The sequence below is a fragment of the Ochotona princeps genome, chromosome 9, assembly GCF_030435755.1.
Source record: "Ochotona princeps isolate mOchPri1 chromosome 9, mOchPri1.hap1, whole genome shotgun sequence".
In the NCBI taxonomy this organism is placed as follows: Eukaryota; Metazoa; Chordata; class Mammalia; order Lagomorpha; family Ochotonidae; genus Ochotona; species Ochotona princeps.
This window is the reverse complement of record NC_080840.1, coordinates 28,758,252-28,768,083: the sequence shown is the minus strand read 5'-3', so window position 1 is coordinate 28,768,083 and position 9,832 is coordinate 28,758,252.

Sequence of the window (9,832 nt, the reverse complement as noted above, 5' to 3'; positions counted from 1 at the left end):
CAAACACTGAACTGTGTTCCAGACACAACAGTGCTGTATCACCGGAATGACATTCTCTGACTCAGTTTGTTCAGAGTGATGAGTTCCATAGGCAATTACAAGTGACTTCCAGAACTCTTACTCTAACCAATGTGGAATACAGGAAAACACAGGAGGCTCTTAACTAATACTAATTATTGTGAACCTATGTGGTCCAGAATGGACTACTTTCACCAAACACAATGTTACGCAAGTCCAACAGGCGTTTCTCTTCTATACCTTCCTATCACAGGCTATGCTTTTCCACAGTTTTTACTCTAATAAAGAAAGAATATTTAAAAAATGAGAATTCTAATTAGGTATACAAGAGGCTTCAGAAAGTGTAGAAAAATAAAATGTTTTCAAAAATCACATTTTTGTGAACTTTATGTAGCTCTTGGATATGCATATTCTACCCAAAGTATTGGGTATTCTCCACACAGACTTCTGGCACCAGAGTTATGTGCAGAGGATAGAAAATGAAGATAAAGATGAGTTAGTGTTAGATAAACTGAAGTTTTAAATAAATCATGATAAGAAAGTCTGATGCGTTCATTTCAGAATAGGCATTAAACTGCTAATGGCACCAGAAACCTGCCAAATCCTTCAATTTTTAACTCCATGCATTCATCTGCATGCAAGAGATGGCCTCGTATTCCATCTGGAGAGGATGGACTGACATCCAAAAGCTCTTCCTTTTGGACACTGCTTAAGTTGGCACTGCCAATGTTTGCCTCTGTAGCTCTCCTTTTGTGTGCTCTCTTTGCTGACTGGGTTGCTATTAGTTGGTATTTTCTTTTTCAGATATGTTTGTTTACTCAAACAAGGCACAGTCCAGCCTTGTGACTGGGGGTCAGTTTTTCTTCTCTGGCTGACTTTGTACATCTTGCCTTGCTCTGTGGTAGATGGTATGACTCTTGATTTCTCAGTGGGAACCCCATTTCCCTATTCTCAGACATGGAAAGTGAAAGACTCACGAAATTCCCAAATAGTAACACGGAACACAGATACTTTCTTTTTTATTCTTGGCATAACTTGTGCACAATCTCACATGAAGAAATTAGGATGCACTGCAAAGTTATGTCCTAGTTTCAGAAAGGGTTGAGACTTTATTAGAATCACATTCTGTGAGGTTATTACAGCAACATTTTTTAAATTAGTGATCAACTTTTTATCTCTAACATTATTTATCCAATTTTGCTGACTGTGTGCTCCATGACAGCATGTGTTTTACTTATTTTATCCCCAAATTTGTGGGGCCTTAAAATGCTGCACAACAATATGTATATTATATTGTATTATTGTATATTAATACATAATTATTATATTATATTATATCATATTATATCATATCATATCATATTATATATTGGGATTATATATATTGGGATTCATGCATTCCCTATTAGAGTGCCTGGGTTCAATCTACCCTAAATTCCTGCTTTTTGCTACTGTATCCTCTCGTAGGCAGCCGTGTTGGCTTGAGTAGTCGCTCTCCTACTCCCTCTTGTGGGTTACCTTTGTTGCTCCTGGGCATTTGGGGAATAAATCAGAGGATGGGAAGTTTCCCAACTCCCTTCTCTCTGCCTCTCACATAGTTTTAACATCATCTCAATGCTCTTCCCCCTAAGACTCTCCTCCTAACTCCCAGAGTACCTTTGAGTAAAATGGCATTCAGCTACCTAACAAGTCTGTGTGCCATTTCAGTGCCTTATTTAAAATTATTAGCATACTTGAAAGTGCATCATTTTTAGTCATGTACTTATGATTTTTTCATTTTTGAAGAAAATATCATGCGTTTCAAGTAGTTAGCACCCACCACTCCTCATGCCTTATTCAAATTTGAGATTACCCTTATTGAGATCTCTATTCCTGTATAGTGTTGACTTGCCATCAGCACAATAAAACTACACAGAGCCAGAAGTCATAAGATTCCCGGAATTTAGCCAGGTGATGGCTTACTATTTTTGTTAGAGAACACTGCGATTTTTTCTAAGAATCTTCTGTCAACAAGAACTAGCTGCCAGTGCTGATTTCCTGGCCTGAAAATAGGGTAACAGCTGCCCCTACCATACCAGGGTTGGAGACAAGGTAGCCAAAGAGACCTTGTTCTGGAAACTGATTCCTGTGACAAACTGCTCAGCCACTAAGGTCATTTTGTGTCATCAACTGTTGGAGGAACAGAACTACTGGCATAAAAATAGAGATCATTTTTTTATCAAGTTTGTTAATCCTCTGCAGTTTATTAGTTTGGGTTCTACTCAGTGTAAGGGACAAAAGAGATGTTCTATATGGAAACCAACTCCAAATCACAAGTAAAGATGGGGCTGATTCAGCAACACAGCAAGTTAAGCTGCTCCCTGAAATGTCAGCATTCCATGTAAGTGCTGACTCCAGTCCCAGTTGCTCCATTTCCAATCAAGGTCTCTACAAGTGCATCTGGATGGCCGTGGAAGATGGCCCAACTGCTTTGTGTACAGGAGACCTGGATGGGGTTCTAGGCTCCTGGTTAAATGCCTGGCCTAGCTGCAACTATTACAGCTGGCTGGGGAGGAGTGAAGCAGCTGTTAGAAGATCTTTTTCTCCTACTCTCCACCTCCCGCATCTTTCTGCTCTGTTTTTATCTATACTCTGCTTTTCAAATAAATAAAGAATTGAAAGTGAGGAGATCTGGAGATTGGTCTTTGCATTGTCGTGTGTGTGTGTATGTGTGTGTCTGTTTTAAGGCAAAGCAAGATCTATTTGTCGGAAACCTCCTATCGTGGCAGTCAGGAGTGGGTTCCAGAAGAGGAAGACCCTGGAAATTGGTGGACATTTATTTCAGCCACAAAGCAAAGCTCTATCAGAGTAAGGCAAGAGACAAAACCCACAGAGGGCCAGAATTCCAATCTTGTCATCTAGTGTCTTTTTTGCAATTTTTGTTTTATCATTATAATATGAGGCTACAGGACAAATGATTTTTTTTTTTTTAAGATTTTATTGTTATTGGAAAGCCGGATATACAGAGAGGAGGAGAGACAGAGAGGAAGATCTTCCATCCGATGTTTCACTCCCCAAGTGAGCCGCAACGGGCCGGTACACGCCGATCCGATGCCCGGACCAGGAACCTCTTCCCGGTCTCCCACGCGGGTGCAGGGTCCCAAAGCTTTGGGCCGTCCTCGACTGCTTTCCCAGGCCGCAAGCAGGGAGCTGGATGGGAAGTGGAGCTGCCGGGATTAGAACTGGCGCCCATATGGGATCCCGGGACTTTCAAGGCGAGGACTTTAGCCGCTAGGCCATGCCGCCGGGCCCAGGACAAATGTTTTTTAATGTGTTTGGTTTTAAAATTATCTGTGAGTCTGTACCTCTAATCTTAGAAAAAGGCAACCTTGTACATTTGTTTTCTGTGGGCTGTGGAATTTTCAGTGTTTACCAAACCAATAGATCTGTCTTTCAAGTTTCCAGGTCTAATTAATTAGATGAAACAATCAAATATTACTTAAAGGGTTTCCAGTCGTATCTAAATTGTCTTTCATGTTGCCCCAACTCTCTTTTTAAGGCAGTATCTGAAAGTTCAGTGCACAGAATCTTGTTCCCGCTCAGGCATCCGTCTCCCAAAACTTGTGCCTCCATGTGGTCTCCATCGTTCTCGCCCATCTTCTCTCTCTCTCCTCTCTAAGAGTATGGAAACAGATGTTTTCAGGACCCTAATAAAAACTGCTTTTATGTAATTTCAGTGCTCAGGAGATCACTGCAGGATTTTACTTAGTAGTTTATAAAGCATTTATAAATTCCAAATGGAAACTCAAATTAAGTGTATTTGGTCCAAAACAACAATGAATCTCTCATATTCCTTGGCTCAATAAATATCTTAAATATAGTTCCTTGATTTGCTCACTGTGTATTCCTGAGTAAACACTGTACCTTTCCCAAGCCACTGTACCTTTCCCAAGCCACTCATACATAGTCAAGCTTAAGCAGAAAGATTATGGTCTCTCTCCAGGGCCAATAATTGTTTTTTTTTATTTATGTGATTTTTTTAGCATAAATCAATTTTTCCTGCATCAGAAAAGAGAGAAGAAAGTGTAGAGTTTAAAAATTCTTTCAAAAACCCGTGAGATATAGGTTTTCATTAGATTACCTAAGATTTTGCTTACTCAAGCCAAAGCAATATGGCAAATAATAATTAATCCGTAGCAAAGCTACTTCAGGGCATTTTGAAGAGTTAAACTGTAGTATTATTTATAGACAAAAAAGGTAATATTTTCTGTGTTTTCTCGCCACAATTTGTCTTGTTGCTTTAACACATTACATGTTATAATGTAATCTATGAGATAGAAACAATACCAGGAGTCCTAATTAAATTAAAAGTAATTACCAGTTGTACAGATAGGGCTTTCAATTGAGCAGCAGGAAGTTGATATTTTGTCATCCCCAGTTTATCTCCTCGCACCGAGCACGATTCTTTGTACCAGTTATTAATGGCATTTTCTCAACGGTCATGAAGACTGTGGGAAACAGGGAACAAGAAAGAACAAAAGGAAGAGAGGAATTAGAGAAGGCTCAGAGCAAGACAGAGACAGCGAGGTACCCTCCTGTCGTTCCTCAACGAGGATCCAGGCAGATTTTGGATATGTTAGGGCACCTATTGCTGCCCTTCACTCACCTAGCAAAGGACTACTTGCCCACCCCACGTGCATAGCATACCCTAACTTTCCTGACCACAAACAGGGTAGCAAAAACAGAATCACATACATTCTGTGCTCAAGGTTTGTTTCACAATGTGACACATTTTCCATTTTCCAAAAGGGAAGAAAATGGTTTTAGCTCCCAACAGGAATTTAATTTCAGAAAGAAAAGGAAGTGGCAATATATAATGATTTCCTACTGTCCGATTTCTTATTCTGGTTTTCAACTGGGCATCTTTTTACAATTGGAAGCAATGCCATTCTGCCATCAGGAAACACAGTGGAGGCTTTTTAAGAGCATTTACAGGGTGATGTCCGTTTGATTGACCGTTATCTTGCTGGCATGCTGCTGCTACAAATATGAGCAATTATTGGGAAAGCAGTCAAATTAAATTTTCATAACTATAAAACTGCATTTTACCTTAGGGGCATAGTTTCCTGCCTATTTCTACAATCTATTTTCTGTGCTTTATATTAAATCTAAACAAATGAATGTTTACCAGCATTAATATTTTAACATAGTATGCCAGTCTGTGCCCTCTCTCCCAACAACTTCTTCATCTTCCTAGAAATATTCTACAAGAGAGCTTAAGTCTTCTACTATAATATGGAACACTTTGGATAGGTTCTTCTTAATGGATTCTTTTTCTCTCCACTGTAGTATATGTTTGACTAATTTTCTCCTGTAATAATCAAACAAAACCAAAAAATGGAGTACATAAAATCAAGTTTAATTTTCTAGATAATACTTATTAATATTTTAAGTTAATAACCTCGACTGTTCATGCCACCTAAAAGTGCAGGTCAGGAGGAAGGCAATGTTCCCTCTCACTATTGAGGACCAACATTGCTAACTGATCACCAATTGAGGAGCAAGATAGGCTCTCAGGAGCCATTTACATTGATTGAGTTGACACATAAGGGGAAACCAGTTTTGCCATCCCTGGTGGGAATGGTTTTATCTTTGCATGCCTAATGTCCTGTCTGAAATCTTGCCTGGTCTCTCCGTTGCTACTAACAGTGGGAAGCTCTGTCTCACCAAGTCTTTTTCTTACCTGAATCATTTGATCCTGCTACTCCCAGTTCTGCCTTGCCTTCAAGTCTAGCTCAAACCCTGTTTCTTTCATGGAGCAGGAATTTTTCCCAGAGTTCTATCAATCGTATTGACCTTTCTTCTCTTAATGATTTTCTTGCTGTAGTGAAGTGACAACATGTCTGTATTGTCTTGACCTTCTGTCTGGCTAATACCAACTTTCTTTGAAAATTGTCACAGGATGAGTAGTACCTTACAGGATTTTCTTGTTTATAGGCCTGTCATTTATATTTTATTTCTAGACATCTGCCGTCTTCTGTATTGTTTTACAAGTTACCATCTACCATTGATTGAGCTACTGGGAGACTTCTTTTCTCTCTCCAACTTGGCTGGACACATGGAAAATATCCCACTTATTACTGGTGTTTAACTCCTGGTAGACTCCCTGTAGCAGGATCACACGATGTGTTTAATATAGTTGGAAGTGGTTGGAGAGCCCTAATTGTGAAATGTCTTTTGGGGGCTCTGCTCTAATGAATGATTGATTTCTGGTCCTCTTTGTATTTTGTTTCTCTAATCCTCAGGCTTTCCCAACCCTGAGCTGATGTCTTCTGCAGTAACTTGCCCCATCAAGCTGTGGGGCTTCTGAAGAACAGCAAAGCAGTTCTGACTGGCCTATCTAGGTTCTCACAAGGATATAACATTGGACAGAATGCAATTAAAATATTTCCCAGATTTTTTTTTTTTCAATTTAAAATTTGCATGAGGTTCAAAGGGACAGAGATAGGAAGGCAGAGAGAACTCCCTCCTGCCGGTTCATTCCCCTGATGCCTGTGACAGTCAGGGATGAAGAGGGAGCTGGGGCCTCTGTCCAGACTTCCCACAAAGACAACAGAGGCCTAACTCCTTAGGCCGCTCCCTGCTGTCTTTCTTGGTGTATATTAGTGTGGGGAGCCATGCAGTTGGGTCAGATGGCATGGGTGTGTGATGAGCACTGCTCCTTGGTTAGCAAGGCTACGAGGAGTTTCTGGCTGCGAGGCAAGGCCCGGCGGAATGTCTCTGGTCACCTCATTGCTGCCTCACCCCGTTGTATGGACACTCAATCACCTCTCTGATGTTTCATAGAATTCTCCTGAGGGTGTTGTTGCTGTTTTTCTGCTAATGGGAGGTGATTCCTGTAACTAGTATGACACCTCAAATTGATCAATCATGTTATGATAAAAACATCTTTAGCGACGTAAGGCTATGACACACAGCTAAAAGTATACAATAGTACAATTGAGCCCACAATGTCTCCAAACATCCTGTTATGTGCCCACTTTTGTCCTGGAATTTGCCCTAGTATAAGTAATGTTTTCCTTAAGAAATGGCTTGATAATATCTTGCAACTAATGGCAATCATGGAGGTACAAAGAGTTTGTTTACCATGCGCCTCGAACTGTTACAACACATGATATGATGTATTCTAGTTTCTCATCACAGAAAGCAAAAGTATATGGGGCATCTTCTAAAGGGAAATAAATGTGAACCCCCCTCAAAATGGCTTAAAATCTCAATCTTACATTGGCACTTATGTTTAGGGAAAGAAAACAGTTTATAAAGATAAAAGGAAGTTTCTTGTAAAGGCCCTCTGTAGATTGGCTGTGCTGCCTTGATCCCCTTCACTGCCCTTTAACAAAAGAACAAAAAACAATTGAATCAGCACTAGATGAAGGTGACAGTAATTAATGCATGACTTGATTATAAGATTTAGCAAAGAATCTATGTTATATGCTTTTATAAGATCCTTTTATGATCTTTTAATTCTGTACTCTTAATATTCTAAGCAATATTAGTTTGTTTGTGTTTAGTAAAAATTGATTTTAAGTATAAGTAAATGATTTGTCACTATGTAACCACATGCACTGCCATCTGTGGAGTTCCTGGCTTTAGCCAGGTGATTACAGGTTTCAGTGAGTAATGATTGTTGAAAATGTTTTTCTTAGGATTGTTTTTGTATTCTCTTAATCATGATGTAAAAATGAAAGAAGTGGATATTGTGCAAAAGCTTGTGTTGATTTGTGTATAAATAAAGAAGGCAGCTTTTCTGAGTTGTCCATTATGAGCATCAAGCCATAGTGGTCCGTGTCTTATCTTTTCCTCTTACAGTCTCGCTGATCCACGCATCCTTTGCAAGCTCTCAGTCAGCTGGAGCTGGTCTCCGGCATATTAGCAAGAAGCTGAACTTGGGAGGACAGACAAAGCTTCGATTCAGGCACTGTGATAAAGGATACAGGTGTCTCACTTACTACTCCTAACGCTTGTCCCTCAAAGTTCTTCTGTAGTTTGCTTGAAAGGTAAAATTCAGATTTGAAGAAAGGAAAATCCTTCCAGGAAACAGTCATGGGAAAGGAAGACGGCGCAGAGAAACAACATAGAATGAATTGAAAGGGGTTTTTGGGAGTTTGTCTGCAGTGTTATGGGATAAGAAGGGTATTTTGTAGCCCAGTTCCTTGATTTCATCCACCTTCAATAAATATTAGTAGTAAATATCCTACATTGAAGATGTAATTGTAACTGTTGCCTAGACCTTACTACAATGTTACTTTGCTTGGCAGGAATATTGCTGATACCCTATTACTGCTTCTTCAGCCCTGTTTTTCAAAGGAAGTAAAATAAGAAGATACCTAAAATCTTTGCTGTCGGGCCTGGCAGCGTGGCCTAGCGGCTAAAGTCCTCGCCTTGAAAGCACCGGGATCCCATATGGGCGCCGGTTCTAATCCCGGCAGTTCCACTTCCCATCCAGCTCCCTGCTTGTGGCCTGGGAAAGCAGTTGAGGATGGCCCAAAGTCTTGGGACCCTGCACCCACGTGGGAGACCCCGAAGAGGTTCCTGGTCCCGGCATCGGATTGGCGCGTACCGGCCCGTTGCGGCTCACTTGGGGAGTGAAACATCGGATGGAAGATCTTCCTCTCTGTCTCTCCTCCTCTCTGTATATCCGGCTTTCCAATAACGATAAAATCCTAAAAAAAAAAAAAATCTTCGCTGTCTAGTGAAAGGTACGTGAAATGTTATTTTGAACATATAACGGACAGAAATTAGGGAAGGATTATTTACTGCTGTCAAGCATCATGCCCCAACCCATGCATATACTATTTTCAATAAGTTGAAAAACAATAGAAGATAAAATATTGTTGAAGTGTAATGGTTTATTAAATTAGAGGCCATCTGTGCTAAAAATGATGCAAACATGTTTTGTTTTGTTCATAATTGTGAATTCATTGTTTTTCATCCACTGGATTCTAAAAGCTCTGTGATATTTGTTACATCTTTTTCCATTTTAAACCTTTGATGTCAAAGTTGTATGCAAAGTAAATGCCAACCAGGAAAGAATGATGTGGTTTGAACAGGATTTGGCTCTGGAAATACATGTGGACACTTAATCCCTGCCCTCGCCCCTAAAGTTTTCTGTTAATAGTTAGTGCATTAATGGAAATGGATGATGGATAAGAATGGAGAGTTCATGTAATTATGACAATCTGGGAGGTAGAACTAGCAGGGCATCTTTAGGACACTGGGGACTTGCTCTCCAAAGCAAGTTCTTGAGCAAGGGTTGGTTATGTACAAGACAAGTGGTTTTTGTTGTTGTTTTGTTTTGTTTAGTTTTTTCTGTGTTGGCTTTCTGGTTTACCCCATTATTGTCCCTGTTTGTACTTTTCAGCCCACCTCAGATACCAAACTGATAGAGTCTCCTGAGCTTGGACTGTGAGTCTACAAAAGTGTAAGTCAAAATAGGCTTACCTCTGGCTCCTGGTGGGTACTTTAAGGGAAAGAGAAGTTGCCACATGCAAAGGATTTTTCAAGTGTCTTTTAATTTTCTGAATCTTAAATAGTTATGCAGACAGAAATGGTTTCAGTGAAAAGAAACAAAAGAAAGAAATGTAAGAAGAGAGTCATCCCGTCCCCACAGTGAAATGTGGGGTTGTAGTCTGAACGTCTGTGTTTCTCGAGGGAATGAGTCCTACAGTTTCAGACAGTGAAAGACACTTTTGAATCCTTTCCAATGGCTGCCCACCTTTCTTGGCCACATGGAATGAGGCTAGGCAAATAATCAACAGCATTTTTTTTATCTCTC